This window comes from Magnolia sinica, chromosome 7 (assembly GCF_029962835.1).
Source record: "Magnolia sinica isolate HGM2019 chromosome 7, MsV1, whole genome shotgun sequence".
NCBI classification, from domain to species: Eukaryota; Viridiplantae; Streptophyta; class Magnoliopsida; order Magnoliales; family Magnoliaceae; genus Magnolia; species Magnolia sinica.
In genome coordinates this window covers 64,706,742-64,718,707 of record NC_080579.1, presented here as the reverse complement: position 1 = coordinate 64,718,707, position 11,966 = coordinate 64,706,742, and the positions used below count along the sequence as shown (strand labels likewise).

The 11,966-nt window shown below is 40.2% G+C and overlaps 1 non-coding gene across 1 annotated transcript; it reads left to right on the top strand.

Moving 5' to 3' along the window:
• The first annotated feature begins 4,959 nt into the window (after nt 1–4,959).
• On the top strand, nt 4,960–5,066 carry LOC131252317 (small nucleolar RNA R71). The gene has a single exon (XR_009174345.1). It is a non-coding gene; the product is annotated as a small nucleolar RNA R71 (small nucleolar RNA).
• Nucleotides 5,067–11,966: the final 6,900 nt, after the last annotated feature.

The following is an 11,966-nucleotide window of genomic DNA, read 5'->3' as shown; positions in this document are numbered from 1 at the left end:
CAACCTAAAATCTACATTGTCCTCAATGTAAAGGAAATAAGCATGTTATGTATATGGGACAGTGAAAGTAAAAGAGGAGTGATGGAAAGAGAGTACCTGGATGAAAGAATCACGAGGCTTTCCAAAGATATCAGAGCAGGTTAGCACAAGAGAGAAACCAACAAAAGCAAACTATTCTAAAACAATGTATAAAGCAAACTATCCTAGTCCTATGAAAGCGATAAACCTACTTATACCTCCATCAGACTAGGAGATCAATCCTGGTAAACAGGAGCAGTCAGAGGCATGGACATGTCCTCTGAATCAAATTTCTCGACAAATGGTTTTGATTGATGTCCATTTACTTTAAAACTCCTTACCATTGTCGGAATCTCTTATCTCGACAGCCCCAAGAGGATAAGCAGTAACCACAATATAGGGCTAGTCCAACGAGATCGAAGCTTACCTGGAAAGAGATGTAGTCGAGAATCATACAAAAGGAGTTTCTGACCTGATGTGAATGATTTCCGCAGAATATGTTGATCATGAAACGCCTTCATCCTGTCCTTGTAAATTCTCAAGTTTTAGTATGCGTCATTCCGAATTTCTTCAAGTTCATTCAACTATATTTTGCGTAGCGAGCCAGCATTGTCTAGATTGAAATTTAGATTTTTGATTGCCCAGTACGCTTTATGTTCCAACTCCACAGGCAAGTGACAAGCCTTCCCATAGACAAGTTTAAAGGGAGACGTTCCAATAGGAGTTTTAAACGCAGTACGGTATGCCCATAAGGCATCGGTTAATCGGGTTGACCAATCCTTATGATCAGGGTTAACCATTTTCTCTAGGATATGTTTGATCTCCCTATTGAAAATCTTAGCTGGTCCACTTGTCTGTGGATGGTATGGGGTGCTCACCTTGTGAGAGATACCGTATTTCTTTATTAAGCTTTCGAATGGTTTATTACAAAAGTGTGAGCCCCCATCACTAATGATGGCTCGAGGCGTTCCGAACCAAGAAAGGATGTTCTCTTTTAAGAATTTAATGACCGTGAGATGGTCATTATTCTGACATGGAATCGCTTTAACCCATTTAGTGACATAGTCTACAACGAGCAAAATATATAGATTTTCAAAAGATTAGGGGAATAGTCCCATGAAATCAACACCCCAGTAATCAAATGCCTCGATGATAAGAATGGGATTCAAGGGCATCATATTTCGATGGGACAAGGCTTCCAATTTCTGACAATGCTCATAAGCTTTGCAAAACTCATGAGTGTCCCTGAACATAGTGGGCCAGTAAAAGCCACACTGTAAAATCTTGGCTATGGTCTTTTTGGCAAAAAAGTGACCACCACAGGCCTGTGAATGACAGAAAGAGATGACACTCTGATGCTCAATGTCTGACACACATCTCCTTAAGATTTGGTCTGGGTAATATTTAAATAAATATGGATCATCCCAGAAAAAGTTGCGCACCTCGGTAAAAAATTTCTTCTTATCTTGCGCAGTCTAATGTGTCGGTATGGAACCTGTGGCAAGATAAATAGCAATATCAGCGACCTAAGGTGAATGGGAGACTCTGAACAATTGTTTATCAGGGAACACGTCATTGATATGTGTCGTTTCAAGGAAATCAGAGGGATTAAGGCGAGAAAGATGGTCAGCCATTACGTTCTCTACTCCCTTTTTATCTTCTATTTCTAGGTCAAATTCCTGGAGTAGGAGGATCCATCGTATCAGGCGGGGCTTAGCATCATTCTTATACAACAGATACTTGAGCGCCGCATGATCAGTGTAAATAATGATCTTGGATCCAATCATGTAGGACCGAAATTTGTCCAAAGCAAACACTACGGCCAAGAGTTCCTTTTCCGTAGTCGAGTAGTTCACTTGGGCAGGATTTAGAGTCTTACTCGCATAATGAATAACGTAGGGTTTCTTATCTTTTCGCTGGCCTAGAACCGCCCCAAGAGCATAATCAGAGGCGTCGCACATAAGTTCAAAAGGAATGCCCCAGTCGGGTGGTTGTATGATGGGTGCACTAGTCAACATGCCCTTAAGCTTAGTGAAAGCTTCCTAACATGGCTTAATCCACTCGTATGGTGCATCCTTTTGAAGTAGATTATATAAAGGATGAGAGATGAGACTAAAGTCCTTTATGAATCTTCTGTAAAACCCAGCGTGTCCTAAGAAGGATCGCACGTCCCATATGTTCTTGGGTAGAGGTAGGTTAGAGATAAGATCAATTTTTACCTTATCCACCTCGATTCCTTTGGATGAGATAATATGTCCAAGGATAATTCCCTTATGAACCATGAAATGTTACTTCTCCCAATTAAGTACCAAGTTCTTTTCTTCACATCTTTTCAGCACACATTTAAGACTCTCTAAGTACTTGCTGAAAGATGAACCGAAAACAGAGAAATCGTCCATGAAGACCTCTGGATATTTTCCCACCATGTCAGAAAAGATACTCATCATACATCGCTGAAAGGTGGCAGGGGCATTACATAATCCGAATGGCATCCTTCTGTAGGCAAAGGTGCCGTAGGGACATGTAAATGTGGTCTTTTCTTAGTCCTCAGGGGCGATTTCAATCTGATTGAAGTCCGAAAACCCATCAAGGAAACAGTAATAGGAATGACTAGCTAGCCTTTCTAAGATTTGATCAATGAAGGGGAAAGGAAAGTGGTCCTTCCTCATGAAGGTATTCAGCTTCCTGTAGTCAATGCACATTCTCCAACCAGTAGTAACTCTTGTTGGCATGAGTTCATTATTGGCATTGGCTACGATGGTGATCCCAGAATTCTTAGGAACTACCTGAGTTGGATTCACCCATTGACTATCGGATATGGGGTATATGATACCCACATCCAATAGTTTAAGAACCTCGGCCTTAACCACTTCCCTCATGTTTGGATTTAGTCTACGTTGTGATTGCCAAGCGGTCTTCGCATTATCCTCAAGATATATACGGTGAATACAAATTGAGAGGTTTATTCCCTTGAGGTCCGCTATCATCCATCCAAGGGCTCCCTTATGCTCAATGAGAGTAGATATGAGCATACTCTCCTGTTCTTTCTCTAGATGGGCAGAGATCACCACTGGGTATGTCTCATCTTGACCTAAATATGTATATTTCAAATCAGAGGGCAAAGGTTTTAGGTCAAGCTTCAGTGGCTTGAGGTTAGACGGTAGAGACACTACATCTGTTTATGGCAATTCTTCAAATTGTGGCCTCCATCGGTTAACTTCAAGTACCGGTGCAGTATCAAGCAAGGTACACGTCTCCCTAATCATGTCATCATCAAAATCATGGGAGTGGGCCACGCACATCTCTAGAGGGTCAGAGGATAAGGTCAGAGGTGTTGTATCTTCCACGAAAGAGTTAATTATGTTAATGTCATGGAAATCGTCATCATCCTCTAAGTTTCTGCCATTATTGAAAAAGATGTTTGACTCCAATGTCATATTCCCAAAAGACATAGTCATGACACCATTCTTGCAATTGATAATTGCGTTTGAAGTGGCAAGGAATGGGCGACCAAGAATGATGGGAATCTGAGTGCTCATGTTATTGATGGGTTCGGTGTCCAAGATGATAAAATCTACAGGGTAGTAAAATCTATCAACTTGGACCAACACATCCTCAATTATCCCTCTTGGTACACGAATAGAGCGATCAACAAGTTGTAGTGTGGTTAGGGTGGGTTTTAATTCCCCCAAACCTAACTATCTGTATACCGAATAGGGAATCAGATTGATGCTCGCTCCTAAGTCAAGAAGTGCATGATCAATTCGATGGTCCCTGATTACACATGATATGGTTGGGCTACTGGGATCTTTGAATTTCTGTGGCACGTCTTACTTTAGGATGACACTCACTTTCTCAGTCAAGAAGATTTTCTTTTGAATACTATACCGTTGTTTAACCGTGCATAAGTCTTTCAGGAATTTGGCATATGAAGGTATCTGTTTTACGACATCAAGTAGAGGAATGTTGACTTTCACTTGTTTCAACACCTCTAGGATATCCTGAGAGTTAGAGAGAGGTTTTGGTGCGACCAACGGTTGGGAAAATGGAGCAACTGACTTTTCTGGAAGTCCCGGTTCTAATTTTTGTGGGGCCTCACTAGATCCATCATTGTTGTCCTCTTTTAGTTCTTGAGGCTTTTTGGGCCTAACCGGAAGGGTTTTAACAATGATCTTCCCACTCCTAAGAGTGGTGATGGATTTAGCGTGCTCCATTTGATTTGAAGAGCTGGGATTACTTATCTCGTATTGCAGTTTAGGATTGGGGAGTGGTTGTACAGGAAGCATCCCCTTTTCTATAACCGTCATACATGAATCCATCCTTTGCATAAAATCTCACATTGCTTGGGTCAGCTCTTGTATGGAATTTTGAACCGGTTCTTCTTGAGGTTTCCCCTGATTTGGATTTTGATTGAAGAAACCTTGAGGGTTAGCAGTTTGTCCATTTCTCCAACTAAAGTTTGGATGATTTTTCCAACCAGGATTGTACATATTAGAGGTTGGTCCATTGAAAGGTCTTTGATAAGTATTTATCGCATTGGATTGTTCATTCAACACTTCTTGAAAGGTGGGTATTGTAGGACAATTTTCAGTTGTATGAATGTTGCAATCACAGATGCCGCAAACGCTTTCATTAACCTTATCCTTCTTTCCTTCCATGGCCTCGAATTTTCTTATGAGCATAGTCACTTTATACTTGAGATCATCCTCTTCTTTCAAGAGATACAATCCACCTTTCTCCTTAGATTGAGTCGGCCTAGACGTGGTGTTCGATTTTGGGTAATAGTCCCATGATTGTGTTTTTTTAGCAAGATTATCGAGGTAATCCCATACCTCGTCGACATTTTTATTAATGAATTCTCCATTACACATTGTCTCGACCATTTGGCGCATGAAAGATGTTAGTCCATCGTAGAAAAAATTTGTAATGCGCCACGTTTCAAAGCCGTGTTGTGGGCATGAACTAACCAAATCCTTGAACCTTTCCCAACATTGGTAAAATGTTTCATCCTCCTTTTGGGTGAAGTTCATGATTGCTTTTCTAAGGGTAATCGTTTTATGATGTGGAAAAAATTTCTTTTTAAATTCCCTCTGCATATCATTCCATGTGCCAATGGATCTAGGACGCAGTGAATGTAACCACGTCTTAGCCTTCTCCTTCAAGGAAAAAGGGAAGAGTTTCAGCCTAACTGTGTCCTCAGACACATTTTGAAAATATAAAGTGGCTATAATCTCATCAAACTCTTTCAAATGTAGATATGGTTCTTCAGATTCAAGCCATTGGAACTTAGGAAGGAGTTGGATAACCCCTGGCTTGATGTCCATATGTCTTGTATTTTCAGGAAAAATCATGCACGAGGCGGGGGTGCTTGATGCACCTCATTCTCATCCTAAATGTCCTCCACCCTAGGTTGGGGTAGAAGAGGTTGGTTTTCAGCCATCACTTCAATTAACTCAGGGGACTTTAAGTGGTGTTTAGTCCTGCGATAAATAGTTAACCCCTCAACTAATCCCCCTTCAGTCAAGAGACGTCGAGTGTTGTCACGGGCCCACTTGGGCATGAAACACTCGCAGCCCTCAATCAAATTCAAAACCTAATCTTAAGAAAGGAAAAGAAAATCTAGAAAGAAAGAGAGGGTTGGAAAGAAGTTACCAAATTGGAGTCTCTAAATTAAAATCCTGCAAAAGAAAACAAAACAAGTCAGTTTCTAAAGAGGTCTAAAATTAGAAAATCCTTAAAAAGAAATATAGAAGTAAACTAGTTTCTAAAAGAAGACATTCCTAAAGGAAAGTGGAAATTTCTAAAAATAAATTAGGAAAGTCCTAAACTAGAAAGTAAGTTACTAAAAGAGATCTGAAAAATAGAAAGTAGAGAAAGAGCTTACCAAATTAGAAATTTCTATCTTAAAAGCCTACAAAATAGGAAAGTTAGTTTCTAAACAAAAAGTCTACAAGTAGAAAATTTCTAAAAATAAATTAGGAAACAAAGTTAGATTCTAAAAGAGTTAGAATTAGAAAGTTTCTAAAAATAAAAATAGAAAGTTAGTTTATAAAAAAATGGAAAAATTTTTAAAACTAGAAAATAGGAAGTTACTTAAGAGAAGAATCTAAATCTAAAATTAGAAAAGTACAAAAAGTAAGAGGAGAAGTTAGAAAGATGGTACCAAATAAGAAGTTCCTATGTTAAGATCCTGCAAAAGAAAACAAAAGAGATTAGTTTCTGAAATAGAAAGTCTAAAGTTAGAAAGTTCCTACAATTGAAATAGAAAGTTAGTTTCTAAAAAGGAAAGTTCCCTAAACCTAGAAGCTAAGTTAGTTTCTAAAAAGAAGACCCAGGATTAGAAAATTTCTAAAATAGAAAATCTAAACCTAAAATTAAAAAGTTTCTAAAAATAAACTAGTTTCTAAAAATAGAAAAAGTAGAGGAATTGGAAAGGGATTACCAATTTCGAAGTTTATGTCAGGATTCTATAAAACAGGATAATAGGTTAGTTTCTAGAAATCAGAAAAATCTAAACCTAAAGTTAGAAAAATCCTAATCTTAAACTAATTTTAAAACTAATTAATCTCAGAAAACGTAACCGTCAATCCCCGGCAACGGCGCCAAAAACTTTAATAATGGTGAATTATTAATTTAAAACCTAAGGAATTTAGAGGAAGGAAACTAGGGATTCAGAGGATCCACTTGTAGAGATCAGGGAGATCTACGGTCGATTCATGAACTCAACTGGACTTCGAGTCCCATCTTCATCCAGTTGGAAGATATAACCTACAAATCAAATCTAAACGTCTTTTGATCTAGTTTTAGAGAGATAAGTTTGAAGTAAATTAGAATGGATTCCATCACAAAACCATGCCCATGAGACAAAGCAAACAACAGAATTAAACCAATCTACTTCAATCTGAGAGATGTGTGAACGGTAGGAAGGGTGTCGTCATCTAACCATGCCCAAGAGATGATAGTAAACAACAGAGCTTCCTGACTTCATAATCACAAAGAGGAAAAAGGAAATACTCAAGCCATCACAGATCTATTATAATTTCAGTCACAACAAACCATTAACAACTAAAGGCATTCCATGATAATCAAACCAGAATCAAATCAGTTCATAACATGAATCAAACCAGTAGAACACTACCCATCACGCCACAAGCTTCACCTCTTAGCCCTAGCTAAGAGGTTTAGCCTAGCATGGTCATGCTAAAACCAAGGGAAAACATGAAAGGAAAGAAATAAACAAAAAAAAAAGAAAAAGGAAGAAAAGAACTCCTGAAAACCGGCTTTAAAATTCGCTTCCACGGCTGCACTCCACGTCCCAGATGCCCTCTTTCTCGTGTCTTCTTCTATTTTATAGCTAGCAAGGGAGATGTCGGTGCTGCTGAAGTCGGTTTCATAGCCTTTACGCATCATCGTGCGCATGCGGAAAAATAACGCAAATCAACTTGCGTTTGGCTTGAATTTTTGGACAGTGGACGTCCCATCGTTGGTTCTGACTGCATGGTCATGGTCTTGGCCACCTGTTGCAACGTGTGGACGATCTGGATCAGAGATCCGACCGTGATCTCGTTCACAAAATGATCGTCAAAACTGGACAGCGTCTGGACGCGCGTAGTGCGTAAGAAGTGCAGAATTTTGGATTTTCGGCGTCAGTGGGGCCCATGATTGATGTTATATGAGAGATCCGATCCGTCCATTGAATTTCTCTCAGAATTTCAGTCGGGAAGGTGTATTTTTGACCTTCTTTTGATGTGGTCCACAAGATCTTTTATTCCGCTGTCCATCCTACGTTTAACGGCTAGGATCTTTCAATCACTTGAATGGTGTCAAAAGGAGAGCTAGGTGAGAGTTACACACCCCCTCCGGACACAATGGATGGTCCAAATCCTTCAAATGACTGATGTGTGGGGCCCACTAACTTCCGCAAGACGGACAGAGTTCGTCCGTTACACGGACACTGGAAAAGGAAACTGATGTTTCCGTTTTTGTGAAGAAGACTCGGTCAAACTCAGTTTGACCGGCTTGAACGGTTCGGTGCACATCCGGTATACATGTGCTCGTGTACACACTACCCGAGGTGGGGTCCACAGTGATGTAGTGTGAGATATTTGCACCGTCCATCTTTTTACTCATCTGATTTAAGGGGTTGAGACCAAAATTGAAGCATATCCAGATATTAGGTGGGCCCCAAATCAAATATTTATGGGCCGATCTGTCCATTGGGCCACTTCCACAAGGATTCAATGATTGAAATTTGACGTGTACGGTTAATTTGGGTTCCTCAGGCCAGATATAAAGTTTTGAGACAAACGGATGGTGGGAACCCTGTGATCTTGCATTCTGGACCAATTTCGGGCCACTTGAGCTTCAGTTTCTCGATTTTCTCGGATCTCTGGTGTGTAAATCCATTAATCTTTCTCCCCTGGGGTCCATACCTTGCCTTGGTGATTCTGGAGCGTCAAATCCATGCATTTAGCACCTTTTTCAGTCCCAGCTCGTAAATACACCTTGCATCACAAACATGATTAAATTGAGCCGTTAAACAGTACCATGCTCGTAAATCCATGTAATAAATGGGGTCTAATATGCAATATTTGACCCTCAACACTCCTCCAACTAAGATTAGGAGGGTTATGCCAATTTAGATTGTACGTGTTTCCCATTGGTTGCACAACTGGCCTTTGGTAGTTATTTGTAGCATTTGATTGCCCATTCTCATGCATGATATCTTGTACAGCTAGGATTGTTGGACAATCCTTCATGTTATGGTCAGCACCACCGCAAACACTACAAGAATTACCTAAGGAGGTGTTTGCTTTAATCGCATTAATCTTCCTAATTTCGATGGCTTCAACCTTTCTAGACAATGCCACAAATTTTGCATTAAGGTCGTCTTCCTCTCTTAGTATGTACATCCCCGCTTTCTCTCTAGGAATGTGTCTAGTTTGTTCCGGTTTAGCAGAGATATCCCATGTCTGGTATTCTCTACTAACATGTCTAGAAAATTCTAAGCCTCATTATGAACTTTGTCAAGGAAGGTTCCACCACACATCATCTTTATGAACTGACGAGTATCCATAGTGAGCCCCTTTCGGAACGAATCAATCAAGTGTCATGGTTCATAACCATGATGTGGGGAAGTGAGTAGAAGGTCTTTGAAGTGCTCCCAAGCTTGGAAAAATAGTTCATTCCCCTTTTAGGAGAATGACATGATTTCATTTTTCAGTGCATTTGTTTTGTGCTTGGGAAAGAATTTTTTCAAAAACTCTCTACTTAAGGCTTGCCATGTAGTGATGGTATGAGGTCTTAGAGAGTTGAGCCATGCTTTGGCCCAGTCCTTCAGAGAAAGTGGGAATAACCTAAGTTTGAGTGCATCCCCGTTGTCATTGTTCACTTGTAATGTTATAATCACTTCCTCAAAGTCCTTGAGGTGCAAGTAAGGGCTTTTAGAATCCAAGCCATGAAATTTAGAAATCAATTGAATCACACCCGATTTAAAATCAATGTTCCTTGTGTAAGCAAGGAACACAATGCAAGATGGTAAAGTTGATCTCTCAGGGTGTAGATGTTCACATAAAGTCCGTGGTTGCTTTAACACATTCCTATGAACTTCATTCTCATCCTCAAGAGGAGGATTGCATTGATTTTTTTCGTTTTGGTTCTGACATATTTAGATTTGCATTTAGATTATCAACTGGGTCTGTCATGGAATCCAAGTGGTGTTGACTGCCTTTCCTAAATGAATGATCAAGGCCTGAGACTAGTCCACCTTGGGAGGAGAGTCGATTATTTTGATCTCTACTCCAACGGGACACAACCCATCTACACTAAAAAAAATTTAAAACCACAACTTCAAATTGCAAGTATGATACTTAGAGTAAAAATAAAAACTTTCCAACAACCCAGGAGGTAGAGCCAGTGTAAGTGTTTATACTTAAAGCACATTTTAGTTTGTCAAATTTCGTAGTCCGGTTTCAATCGCAAGCTCGACTGAAGACCAACTATCAACTCGATCAAGCATTTGAAAAGAAGACTCAACATCTCAAAGCAAGATCATTTATGGTTTAAAGTTCAGAACACTTCGTATGAGTCAACTTACAGGTGGTATAAATCTAGGTTGACTATAGGTTAGGTGTATTTCACTCATGTATATTTAAAATCATATTTCATGTTAAATACACTCAAGTTAGGCCAACCCCACGTCTGGTTTGACTAGCCTAACTATTTGGACCAACTGTATAAGATTCAGTCAAAAAGACAGATCTCAAAATATCTTTTTGCCGTAGGTTCGGTGTAAGACCCTTAACCTTAGTATCCGTTTTGTTTCGTTAGTTCTCGCGGTCCTACCGGTCGAATTCCGGGGACCCGCGACCTACGATTTGCATTTGCGATGACCCTTAAGTCCCATCATATAAACTCGGTCTAGATCGACTCGAAACTAGCGTCATAGTGACCGCATTATCGCTGTCGTTCCAACTCCGTGGCTCGTGCGGCAATCTGACTTGTACATCAAAAGATGTAGGTCGTGCTTGTTGTGGACCGTTGATCGTGATTTGTGGGTCCCACCTAGGGTGTGCACATTTTCCCATGTGAGCTCACACTAGTGCATCAATTCCCATGAGAGAGCTTTAGTCAACTCTCAAGCAATTATCGCTTCTCTTTTAAAAAAATCATCATGGGTTTTCTTCCCCATGTACAATGAGTAGTTTTCTTCCCTAAAAAACTCATCATTTCTCATCATTCCTTCTCTAGCTACCATTTCTTTCTCTCATCTCTCTCCTTTCTCTCATTCTCTTCTCTTCTCTAGCCTTAGACATCCATGGGAGAAGCTCTCCTTCTCCAGCCCCTTGCACCTAAAAATCCTCCTAATCCCACCATCTAAAACCCATCATCACCATTAAAACCTCACCATTGGAGATATAGCACCTAAAGCTAGAAGAAGTTTGGTCAAGATCCATTGAGGTGGGTGTCTTTTAGCTTAAGATTTTTTTTTTCTTTCTTAGACATTCTCATTCCACCTTTATGAGCTTATGGGGCCCATTAAATGATGGTGGAGGCCCCAAAGTCTCCATGGATGAGGCCCATGGCCCATCCTTCTTGCATGCATGTTCCATGGATGGGGCCATTCCCCATGGACCCCCATCATGGCTTTTTCTTTTGATGCATGTCCTTGTGGGGTCATCTAGACCCTAGATCTTGGTGGGGATGGCATCGCCACCTTAGATTTGAATTTTTATTCCATGCATGTCTATGATCCTCATTGTAAATGTACATAGTGGATGACGTGAATGTTTGAAATGAAGGGAGGGCCTCAACAGTGGCGAAGACCCTCTCTTGTGGTCGGATCTTGATTTTTCCTTTTCTCATTATCTGATTTCTGAAGTGTGTGGCCCACTTAGTGGCCTTGCAATGTCCAGACTGTCCAAATATAGTAGATGCCTATTGCTATCCACACTATGGACATTGGTGTCCCATTTACCCCATATGTGGTACATGTAATGGATTTTAGGAAGGAGGTTTGGTCTGGATATTTGTGGGGTCCACTAAGGTGGACCATAACACAAATTTCATGAGGTATTTCCCTTTTTAATTAATAGTTTTGGGTAGTTTTATTCAGATTTATATTGCTATCTAGAAAATATTCTAGACTGATTTTGGACTGTTTTGAGCATGGATTATGGGGTGATTAGAGGAGTATTTTACTCCCCACTATTGGGTTATTTCTGGAGGTGTGGACCCCACCTAGAAGTGTGCCAAATCGCACCTCCATCTGCCCATGTTTGAGCACCCAAAAGAATGGGCCAAGAGGGCTGGACAGTCCAGATTTTTCTAGACTGTCCAGCCATTCTGCTTGATGAAGAACTTAAAATACTAAATTGTTTTTGAAATGGTGGGCCACCTTTGCGGACCCCACCTTGATGTGTGTGTGTGTGTATATATATATATATATA